This window comes from Esox lucius, chromosome 8 (genome assembly GCF_011004845.1).
Source record: "Esox lucius isolate fEsoLuc1 chromosome 8, fEsoLuc1.pri, whole genome shotgun sequence".
Lineage (NCBI taxonomy): Eukaryota > Metazoa > Chordata > Actinopteri > Esociformes > Esocidae > Esox > Esox lucius.
In genome coordinates, this window is record NC_047576.1 from 31,377,579 (window position 1) to 31,390,077 (window position 12,499).

The 12,499-nt window shown below is 41.5% G+C and overlaps 1 long non-coding RNA gene across 1 annotated transcript; it reads left to right on the plus strand.

Annotated features, from left to right (window-relative positions):
- The first annotated feature begins 6,483 nt into the window (after positions 1–6,483).
- LOC117594787 lies at positions 6,484–11,844 on the plus strand. Its single transcript, XR_004576033.1, has 3 exons — positions 6,484–7,095; positions 7,196–7,841; positions 11,711–11,844. It is a non-coding gene; the product is annotated as an uncharacterized LOC117594787 (long non-coding RNA).
- The last annotated feature ends 655 nt before the right edge of the window (positions 11,845–12,499 follow it).

Sequence of the window (12,499 nt, forward strand, 5' to 3'; positions counted from 1 at the left end):
GTTCGGAGATTGCCGCCTCGACAGGCACCGGAGACCTTACGGCCACAGCTCCGAGCGGCCACTTCGACAATGGAGTTGGAGAACATGGTCCACTCGGACTCAATATCTCCAGCCTCCCTCGGGATCCAGTCGAAGCTCTGCCGGAGGTAGGAGTTAAAGATCTCTCTGACTGGAGACTCGTCCAGACGTTCCCAGAAGACCCTTACAGCACACTTGGGTCTGCCGAGTCTGTCCAGCTTCCTCCCCCGCCATCAGATCCAACTCACCACCAGGTGGTGATTAGTTGACAGCTCTGCCCCTCTCTTTACCCGAGTGTCGAAGACATACGGCCGCAGGTCAGATAAAACAACAACAAAGTCGATCATCGACCTACGGCCTAGGGTGTCCTGGTGCAACGTGCACTGATGGACACCCTTATGCTTGAACATGGTGTTCGTTATGGACAAACTGTAACTAGCACAGAAGTCCAATAACTGAACACCGCTCTGGTTCAGATCAGGGGGGCCGTTCCTCCCAATCACGGACTTCCAGGTGTCAACTTCACGCACAATCTCAGGCTCCTTCCCCGCCAGCGAGGTGACGTTCCACGTCCCTAGAACTAGTTTCCATGTCCAGGGATCAGGTTGTCGAGGCCCTCGCCTTCAACTGCCGCCCAATCCTCTATGCACCGACCACTTATGGAAGGCAGCCCCACGTCGCTCCTTCGGGCTGAGCCCGGCCGGACCCCGTAGGGAAAGGCCCGGCCACCAGGCGCTCGCATACGAGCCCCAACCCCGGGCCTGGCTCCAGGGTGGGGCCCCGGCTGCGCCATACCGGGTGACGTGACGGTCCTCAAAATGTTTTTCATCATTAAAGGGTTTTTTACAGCTCTTAGTCTGACCCGTCGCCCAGGATCTGTTTGCCTTAGGAGACCCTACCAGGGACATATAGCCTCACACAACATAGCTCCTAGGGTCACTCGGGTACTCAAACCCCTCCACCACGTTAAGGTGGCTGTTCATGGAGGGGTGCAGTTGAATGTGAATCCCAAAAGAGTAATTTTGGGATTCACATTTGCAGTTGAATGTGAATCCCAAAATGACTCTTGGTCATGAAAAGTCTTTAATCATCTTGCATGAACCGCACGTTTGAGATCTCCCCAGAGTGGCTCAATGATATTGAGGCCAGGAGACGGTGATGGCCACTCCAGAACCTTCACCTTTGTCTGCTGTAACCACTGGAGGGTGTTATGGAACTTTTTAACTAAGGTGCATTTGAGAAATGTCTGTCTTTCCATTGGCTGGTATGTAGATCTTTACATTGATTATGACACACATGTCTGTATGATATCAGAGGATTATTAGATATTTGGGCCATGTCCTCCTGCCTAGATAAAGAAGGGTGTCAGTCTTTTGTTCCTCAGGAATGTTGTCCTTGGGGGGAGTAATGTCAGTTGGCCCCTTTAGGTAAACACAACAGTAAACATTATGGCAGGAAGGATAAAGTGGAGGGACAGCCCGCCCTTTGGGTAAAACCTATGTGACACAAGAGAGATGGCTAACAACTTACCACACCCCTTTTTGTATGTGATATATACTGTTGAATGAGCTATATTGATTTAGAGACTCCTCGGATGATTATGTTTGTAAGCGGTTGACGCGTCTCTCTTGATATTAAAATGGTGCCTAGAGAATTTTTTCTTCTTACTCCTTTAAGAGTGTCGATCGATGAAATTACCATCACAAGGGTCAACTTGGCCTTGTGCTTAGGGTAATTGTCATGCTGGAAAGTCCAAGAGCGTCCCATGTGCCGCCTTCGTGAAGAATGCAAATTGTCTGATAACATGCTGCATTCATCTTGCCATCAATTTTCACAATATTCCCTGTTCCTTTAGAGCTCATACACCCCCAAAACATCAGTGAGCCACCACCATCCTTCACAGTGGGAATGGTATTCTGTTCACTATAGGCCTTGCTGACCCCTCTCGAAACACAACGCTTATGGTTGTGACGATAAAGCAAGATTTTGGTCTCGTCACTCCATATGACAGTGTGCCAGAAGCTGTAAAGCTTGTCGAGGTGTTGTCGGGCATATTGTAACCAGGCTTTTTTGTGGCATTGGTGCAGTAAAGGCTTCTTTCCGACAACTCGACCATGCAGCTCATTTTTGTTCAAGTATCATCATATTGTGCTCCTTGAAACAATCACACCATCTTTTTCCAGAGCATCCTGTATTTCTCTTTATAAAGTTCCATTACCTTGCGACGCAGGTCTTTTAACAGTTATTTCCTGCTCCCCATGGCTCAGTATCTAGCCTGTTCAGTGCATCCACGTGAGAGCTAACAAACTCACTGACAATTCATACACAGACACTAATTGCAATTTAAAAAGCCACAGGTGTGGGAAATTTAGCTTTAATTGCCATTTTCATCTGTGTGTGTCACCTTGTGTGTCTGTAACAAGGCCAAACATTCAAGGGTATGTAACTTTTGATTAGGGCCATTTGGGTGATTTCTGTTATGAATATGATTTAGAAAGGAGCCAAACAACTATGTGATAATAAATGGTTTCATATGATCACTATCCTTAAATAAAATACAGTTTTTTTGCACTATTAGTCATATTTTCAAAATCTATGACAACATATCTAAATTTCTGACAGGGTATGCAAACCTATAGGCATAACTGTGTAACTGTCATTCACTGACCAGGTCCTTGTTAGCCTATCTAGGTTATTCATCAGAGAATGGGTCTTCATGTTTATGTATTCATGTCATCAACCGACTCGGGATTAACTGATTGAAAGAGATTTCCTGCCAGCTGAGCATATGTAACATCAAAGCCGGCCTATGATGAATGGCTTTCAGAGTTACCCGAGGGTAGTAGGTAATAAAAGGATTAATGGTGGAATCAACAGGATCATTTTAATTCAGGACAGTGTAAAGGTTTTTTGTATAAAAACTCACCACAACACTTACACAGACTAGACCATGAGATATCCTATATATTTAGAGTAAGATAACCCTAAAGAACCTAGCAGGCTTTTTGTACTGAAAGAACAATGGTAACAGTCAGGAGGACTTTAGTCAGTGACAGCAATGAGTCTTTCGATCCTAGTACTCCGGAGATGTGGGACAAGACCTCGGAGCAGGAGAACATTTTGAGAGTGCATTCCTTAGGTTTACAATGATTTACAACAGAGAAGGAGAACTGACACTACTTCCCAGGCACGATAATATAGTAGCATAAAACCTTGGGGCTGAGATAGGGGGGTCCAGTGACACTGTGGTCCTATCTGGGGGAGGTCCTGGACAGGGTGCAACAGGCAAGTCTGGCTGTTGCACCCATTGCCAAGCATCAACCAAAAGGGACACCAACCAACTGTAACCACCCTGAAGGAGGGCCGAGTATTGCCAGCAGAGTTCTCTCCAATTGCTTGACGGACGCAACGTAGAGACAACAACAAGCCAGTGATTCCGCCCCCAAATGGCATTGTAGAGAGGGCATCCCAGTGGCAATGAGAGACCATCTGGGAAGACAGCAAGGGTAGACAGTATCAAGCTATTCCTTTCACCTTCACACCCCTGGGCCAGACTACACTTAATCATAGACCATGCTGAAGAGATGAGTCTTTAGTAGACACTGAGTCTGTATTTCAAACTTTAATTGGCAGATCATTCCTCAGTAGCACAGGCCCGGTGACGAGGGGTGGCAAAAGAGGGCACTGCCCCTCCAGATAGTATTGATGCCTCACAGTTTTGTTTCCCCATAAACACTGCAAATTGTATATGAATTATGTCAAGACATATTCTTTTGACATATTTTTGGCCACTAGAGACCCCCATTGTATCTCTTATTGGTTTTCTGTCTCTGTCATTGTCTTATTGTTGTCACATCTGCCTTGTTGCCTGTTTGTGTATTTAAGTCACCCTTCTTCTGAGTAATTTGCTCAGTGTTTCCAGTGTCATGACCAAATCTAGGTCTGTCTCTTGCTCTACTTTGTGAAACTGGTATGGTTCTTTTTTGTTCTTTATTGACTTTTGCTCTTTGAAATTTTTGGAGTACTCAGATTTTTTGGAACCATTGTCAAACTTTTTGGAAGTCTTTCTGGAGTTTACATTTTGGATATTTTCTTTGAAAGTTTGGACATTCCTTTTCATCTAATTAAAGATTTGAAGACATTGCACAGAACTGTCATCTGGTTTTCTGCATTTGGGTTCACCTTTTTGATCTGTTCAAGTTTTCACACTTGTTCTAAACCTGTGTTCCTGACAAATTAGATATGATAGATAATATTATATATATTTGGCCTTAATATTAATTTCTAGATGGAAACCATTCCTGAGGAAAATAAGTGACATGCTGACTGGAGTTTGTCAGATGGCTCTTAAAGGACCCTGAGTGCATGAGGAAAACCATGAGGAGACCAACATCAAACTTTTATGCTTGAATGCCATGGATATGTCTGGTGAAAACAATGTATCTCTCATGACCTGGCTAATACCATCCCTAAAGTGAAGCATGGTGATGGGAGCATCATCAGGAGCAAAATACTGAGAGATCTTTGAAGACAATTTAGTCTAGTGAATAAAGGACCAGACGGGGGGCAAAGATTAATCTTTCGGCACAACAACAACCAGAAGCACACAGCCAAGACAACAATGGAGGGGCTTTGAAAAAAATCGGGCAATGTCCTTATGTTGCTCAGCCAAAGTCTGGACTTGAACCCAATTGAACATCTTTGGGGACCCGAAGATCGCAGTTCACCGACACTCCCCTTCTAATTTTACTGAGCGGATCTGCAGAGCATCTGTAATGAAAAGTGGGAGAAACTGCCCAAATCCAGGTGTGCAAAGCTGATACCGGCTCACCAAAAATTACTTGAAGCTTTTACTCATACCAAAGGCACTTCCACAAAGTACTGAATAAAGGGTCTGAATACTTATTTTCAACAAATTGGCATACATTTCTAAAAACCTGTTTTTGCTTTGTCATTATGAGGTTTTGTGTGTAGATTGATGGCAACTTGGATGCCTGTGTATACAGAGCTTGACATGAGACCTTTCTTTTGAAGACCTATGTAGGAGAGTCAATTCTTTGATGACAGAGTCAAATTGTTTCAAAACCATGGACAGTACATGCTGTCAGACAGAAGAAAGTTGCGCATTATTTGATGTAAAAATTTAAAGTAATGTACCCAGTACTTTCAAGTGCAACATCATTACCTTTATTTGACCAAACTACCAATGATCTAAAGTTGAAATAATATTTTACAAAATGATATGAACGAGATAGCAACAAAAGGCAAGCTGTAGATAAAAAAAGTCCATTCTTCTTCTTTATGAAATGGATAATGGCAGGTTCATGCACCTTGTCTTTTGATTTAAAATCTGAAATAAGTTATTTTTCTATTAAGATCTAAGCCAGGACTGACAGCTGTTCCAATGTCAATGTTACATACACTCATTACAAAAAGTTAACCAGCCAGTTAGGCTCAAGCGTGAGAAAACAAGGCATGCTATTGGCTGTATGTGAATTAGTGACGTATACTTAGGCCCTCCTTGAGGCGTCATACAAATGTTCCACTTATTACAAGACAATTTGTGATTGGTTGATTCTACTGTCGTTCCAAAATGCTGCTCTTATTGAATTCAATGACAATGACGTTGGCTGGTGCCTACTGTTCAAAGCCTGAGGGCCTAGCCAATGAGCGTTGAACACAGCTAGATAATTTCTACTAAAATACTACCAAAGAAATATTCTGATTGGATATTTTTTTCTCTTGGAAATTAACCATTCTTTTTCTAACACAAACTGAAGAAATTCAACAAGAAGATCATTACAATTTAGACAAGATGATCAATGAAAACAAAATAGCAAATTATTATATATAAAATGTCTAACCTTAATTGGCAACTCATTCCACAGTAGTGGAGCTCTATGAGAGAAGTGCCTGCCTCCGGCTGTTTGTTTAGAAATTCTAGGTACAATTAAAAGGCCTGCATCTTGTGATTGTTGTGGAAATTTCTTGAACTGATGTATTCTTGTTGATTAATATATTGAGTCCCCATGTTTAGATAAGAAAAGGAATGTCGGTTGTGCTGTGGTAAAGGAAGTATGAGGTGCTGAGGTAAACGTAAATCTTTAGCAGGATGGGGGTAGATGCAGAACAATGGGTTTTAGGACAGGATAGTGGAAGATACACAACAGTAAACATTATGGCAGGAAGGATAAGGTGGGGGGACAGCATCTTACCACACCCCTTTTTCCCCTATAAGTATTGATGATTGTAATGTTTTAAGTTAGATACTCCTCTGATGATTATTTTGTAAGCGTTTGACTCTCTATTTGCAAATGCACTTTTAATTGTGCCAAGAGCATTTTGTCTCTGTACTTACTCCTTTAAATGTTCTGATCGATGAAATTGCCATCACACTTTGGCGGCTCGTCCTTGGTTACTTAACCTGGATTCTCTGAATAATTTCCCAATGGGTCAGCCGTGCACGGCCGGAGACTAGGTCTCGGGAGCCCTAAAATCCTCCCCCGCTCGTGGACTGGCTGCGAAAGGGGTGAGAGTCAGGGCGCCCGGCTAAAATGATTTTCAGGATTCATCAGTACAGGTACCCAGGCTTAAGTTTTGAACTCAGGAGGCAAGGGCACATTGCTGTTAAATATGGTTCTGGTAATATGTGTTAGGGCATATTTATTTTCTGCAGACAAGGTTAGGGCCTTGAACGTCTCATTTACGGGCTGACGGGTCTATTAACGATGTTAGGGCACGTTAATTGAGATGAAAGTGTTAGGGCACGGGTATATTTGTTAGGGTACATTAAGTTAAAATGGTTCTGACCTGCAGGGCACGCTCACGTATATTGAGATCAATTAATAAAAATGGGTTTGTTTCACCACGCATGTTTTTGCTGCTTTGATAATGGGTAAGCATTGTGGTAAATATTTGTCATCGTAGTTAATGTTTCTGTTGTCTGGGAATGTGTACAAATGTATCTTTGGGAGTTATTAGATTTTCCAGTTAATGGCGTTTCCTTCGGAGACCGATGCCCGGCCACCGGGCAGGTTGGAGGAATATGGCCGAGGTGACGTACGGAAGTAGCAGAGGGTATGATATAAATATGTTTGGAAAGCGTAGGCTATGGTATGTAGAAAGTCTAGAAGGTTTGCGAAAGTTTGTGTGGGGTTTATTGCGCTCTGTGTTGTAGTTCTTTTTGCTCAGGTTGGATGGATCGTCCCTCTGACCGCCCCCACCCTCTCACGGTGTTCCGCCAGGCCGATCGCTGGAACTCCTTGAAGGTTTGCATGGTCCCATCCTGACGACATTGCATCAGTGGAGAACATTTCCCATTTGCAATCGACGTAGCCAACAACGCTGGTGACCGTTATAGCCCCCAACTCGTTTCGCTCCATGGCCCTTTTTATTGTGAACGTGGTGATGCAGTAGGCCATCTGGAGGCCGTTTTGCTCCACATTGGACGTGTTTAGAGAGTCTACGCGGGACAAGAAAAGGTACACAAGGGGGGGAGAAGAACACACACTTAACCTCTGTTGGCCCAGCCAGGGTTTACAGCGGCTAAGACCATAGGTGACTGCAAACCCGGGGTTGAGGAAGAGACTATGCTAACCGCTACGTTTAAATTTATGAAGCTACCACTAGACATTCAACTGGACATTGGGTTTGGGAAGATACCCATGGGAATCAAGACAACGGCTGTATAGATGTAGTGTTCACGCAAGAATAGAGATGGTTCCGGCTGCCTCTTTGGCCTTGCTGTGAGCGATCCAACGGGAACACACAGGAACGCTGAACCGCCTGAGGGAGGGGTGCTGACGGTTTGAGGAGACGGACCGGTGAGCATCAATCGTTGATATGATTCTTTAACACAACCCTGGTATTTCTCTAACATATTTTAAGGTTACATAAGTTTCATATGATTTAGTAAACTATGTGGTTGGGTGTAATATATCAGGTTTGATGGATTTGTGGAAGTACTTTGCCGATTGTGCTTGTTCTGTATGAGATCGTGGCCAGAGTCCCAGGCATTTGTCAATATCTGGTTGTGGTCGACACCAAGTAAATGCATTTTTCCATTTTGGTATTCCCTGTGCGCAAGGGATCAGATTGGCTGCATTGTGTATTCATTGGTGGAATATTTGATCTCGTTTACCGAGATTGTTGTAAACCTGGACCTGGAATTTGCCAGGTTTTGCTTTGTTGGGTGTACAATTGGGTGAACGCATTCATTGCGTCGTTAATGTGATTCTTTGGAGAGGCCCACTCTTTCGGCTTTTGCCTACACACTCTGCGGACTTGAAACTTGCCTTCTAGTGTTGTGCTGGTGGCTGGCACGCATGGAGGTATTCGCCTGATAACATAGGATTGTATACATGAATAATGTCCTAAATTTGATTGGAGGGATATATTGGAAATTGCCACACTGACGCTTTCCTAATTTGGTAAAAGAATGGCCTCGTGGTTTCATTATAATGGGTTAAAATGTTGTGTTTTTCTCTCCGTGTATGAACTACTAGAGTGAAGTAACTCATGGTGATAGTCTTTAACGTTAGAAACACACGCTGTTTCCCATGTAGACTGGATTCGCATCCAATAGAGTCATAACCTGCAACAGAGGGTAAAATAGCCACGGCCCGTTTATTCTCCAGATATCCAAAGCCCGTAAAATTAGACATTCTATTTTGCATGTTGAATTAGGTTTAAGTAATGTAGTTTCACTTTGTTTGTATTTACAGTGATGTCTGGGATGGCCTCTATCAACATTTCCCATTACATCAAAGTGGCCTATTACTAAGGGTCAAATTCGAGTGTTCTGTCTGTTCGCACCCGTGGTAATTTCCCCAACATGATTATGTTCAGTTTTGGATTAATCAAACATTAAGTGCGAGTGAACTATGTTTTCCTCTCAATAGCTTTCATGTCCTAATGTATGGTTTTGTCACATACTTATGGTGAGGGTAGAGACCTGAAGTTAATTACTGAAAAAATCTTGCTGTCAATGCATGAAATTTGAATGAACGTTGCGTTTTGTCTGACTGACACTGTTTGGAATGACATAGACATGCATCAAAGTTGGAAAAAATCCCCTAAACTTTAGGAAGTTCATTGTGTCATGATGTTGTTGTCACAATGTAGTTTGGCAATTGCCTTTGACAATGCTAATTTTGGTTACGGTTCATATGCAAATTCTAGGGTTATATGCAAAACAATTGTCGATATGTTATATGGTTTATGATTCCTTCACACGAGCAACGGTGTGGTTTGTGGATGTTTTTATAATTTTCACGTCCGTTTTTGATGGATATTCAGTTTGCGACTCCTTACTGAATGGATGTTAGATTCATCATTAATATCGATTTTATTTTTTCATGTCCGTCCTGTAATGGTTCTGCTTTCACGCATGGTGTAATTTTACGTTGACTCTGTCGTGAAAGCAGGGGGGAAATGTATGAAATGACTATCTATGATGAAAAATTCTTGAACTTAGAGTTCAAAGCGAATTAAATAGGTATTTAAAGAGTTACATGAAGAATTTAGTTTTTCTGTTTCCATAGTTATAACAGAAAATTGACATCTGTTAAAATCAGCATCCCTTAGTGTCCGTTAACAGTGTTTGTCTAATTTGGGTTTTTAGAAACTGTTGATGTAAAATCTAACATGGTTATGGTTGAGTAGAATACATCTTACCATTTTGATTTGATTTAGCTAAGAAATTACTCATTTCTTGGGATGAATAGTGACTATGAGAATGTGAATGTTCAGTTTGTTTGTTTGATATTTAATTAGAAGTAATCATATTAATCTCATGCATTATGGAAAACGTGGGTAAAAACATGCAGGGAGAACATTTTGTTATTCCTTATATGTTTACTAAGGTTTGATATGTTTTAATTGATACTGAGAAAGTAATTCTGCACCAAGTTCTATTCTAGATAACAAGTTTTACATTGTCAAAATTTTAAAGAGAGGTACAGACCCCTGGAGTGCACTACTCACTCACACAAATACCAGTTTGTTTGAAATGGGTTTTTGACTTGTTTGACTTGTATGTGTACCTATGTACTTAATTTCTGTCCTAGTAAGCAATCATTGGGGTGTTGACGGTTAACAGATGTTTCTTTAGGGTGTATGCTGAGACAAAGAGGCTTTTTTGCTATTGTCTAGCTTGCTATTGTTTCTCGAGATAATACCACTCTGTCCTATGAGATTGGAACGTGTTCCTAATTGAAAATGTTTTTATTCTTCAAGGCTAGGGTTCATTATCCTTAGGTTGGTAAACCAACCCCCCTACTCCAGGGTGGGCATATGGGGGGGGGGGGGGTCATGATTTATGACAGGATTAAAAAGTGTCTTTGATGTGCTGTGATGAATTAGAATTTCACACTGGGTTTCATCTTGTAGGGAAATTGGGCGAAATAACAGTTATGTTAGCTGACCTTCAAGATGGTGTGAAATGTCTTGATTTGCCATAAGGTATTTTATCATTTATGTGAAGCAAAGGTGAATTTGATTGTAGTTCAGAGACAACACAATCAGATGTAATTATATATCAACTGATATATGGTTAGGTTAACTGAGAATTGTTCATGAACTACTCTTTGAGAGTGATACTTTCAACGTAAGCAAATTATCTTAACTGATGATGAGTAATTGGAACAGTACTGGGAAATTGAAAATGGTGTTCTTCTGTTCTTTGTGTTGTTTTGTTAATTGTTGGTTGTTAAACCAATTATAGAAAAGAGTGGAATTGTAATTTTGCTACACTAGCGGAAACAGAAGCACCAGAAATGTTAATGTTTTAACTATACTGTTACTGTTTACAACTGTTCTAATCTATTTAGACCATAGATGCCCAAACTAGGGCCCGCGGGCCAAAGTTGGCCCGTGGTAACCTTTGATTTGGCCAACCGAGAGAGAGAGAGAGAGAGAGAGAGAGAGAGGGTATTCGACACAGATTGTCATTTCTAGTTTGACATAACATTTGTGTTTGTTTTATTGTTGAACTACAACAGAGTAAACTGAAATGAAATGTTTAAATTAAATGTAAATTAATTCGATTTTTTCCTGTAAATGCGCAATTCAGGGTGCAGCACCGCGTGCTTTGTGACACTTGACGTCAATAAACGTCAACAAATTAAACGCAATAATGGAGAAATCAAGGCAGTGGCACACAAACAAGAGACATTTTAAAAAAGCTTGGCAAGATGAGTTTTAGCACCACTGACATTACAACCACATGGTTTTATTATTGCTTGTGTATTTGGCATTGAACTGTATTGTACATTGAACATTTGGGGATTGTTGGTTTTATTGTAATAAGTTCATTAAAATGCAAAACTTTACAAATAAAACTGCATTAGTTAATCAGATTAAAGTTGTTTTATTTTTATTTTAAATATTATGAAATGAATAGACCCATAGCAACTTTAATGTTATACACTTTGATTTATGACGCACAATTTACTTTTGGCCCACGGCCCTCAATCAAGTTTGATTTTTGGCCCTTCATAGGAAAAAGTTTGGGCACCCCTGATTTAGACAAAGGAAGCAGAAAGACATTGGAAATATAGGTTTGAGTATTTGGTAGGAGTGGGTTCTAATGCATTAACAAGATGCAACAAACTTATGTAATGGACATATTTCTGATTGTACTGTGCAGTTGCAACTAATCTTCTAATTTTAGTCCTGATGTTTCTGCCATGAGATGGAGAGAGCAACCTCCAACCGAGAGGATGGGAGCTAAGGAAAGCTCCAGTTCTGGACAAAGTTTAATGGGCACACAAAAGATCTACTGCATGACATCATGCCACGCTGATTGGGTTCATACCAGGTACATCTCATCTGCTGTCCAGGTATCTGAGAGAGGAGCCTGGGGTCGACGACACACGCTACAGGAGGGCTTCGGTGTTCAAAGTTTAGGTACAGTGAATTGAAGTCACAGAGGGAAAAGTGCATTTTCTGGTACTGGTAACCATCACTTCCGACCCGGCCTGCAGCTATAGAGCCCTTAGCTAAAATTGGAAATGTTGGCATTTACAAAGGAGGGCACTCAGATTCTCCTGACCTGGCTGATATAGCAGCTAGAATGGAGACAACTAAAGCTGTGTCACAGTAACCTGCATTTTAGCTATGAAGGACAACACCTTGGAATATACATCTTACTTTCACGTTCTGTTACAATGGTCTGCCAAGAAATGGTTCATTACTCACTGTCTGACGTTTGGAGGAGCAGAACATTTGTGATGACTTTGGAAGTACATCTAATTGGAACCACGAGAGGACTTCTCAGTGAATTGAGCAATTGGCATAAGAGGACTTTGTACCAGTGACAAATCGAAGGATGTTTTCAGTGATACATGGGTGTGTAAACACCTGTCGATGCAACTTGCCCCATACTAACAGTATATGTGTCCAGTGATTTTAACATAAAAGGTTTTGCTGTACTATGTTATAGTTCTGTGTAATGAAAATGTGTGATCTTGGAGGTAATACG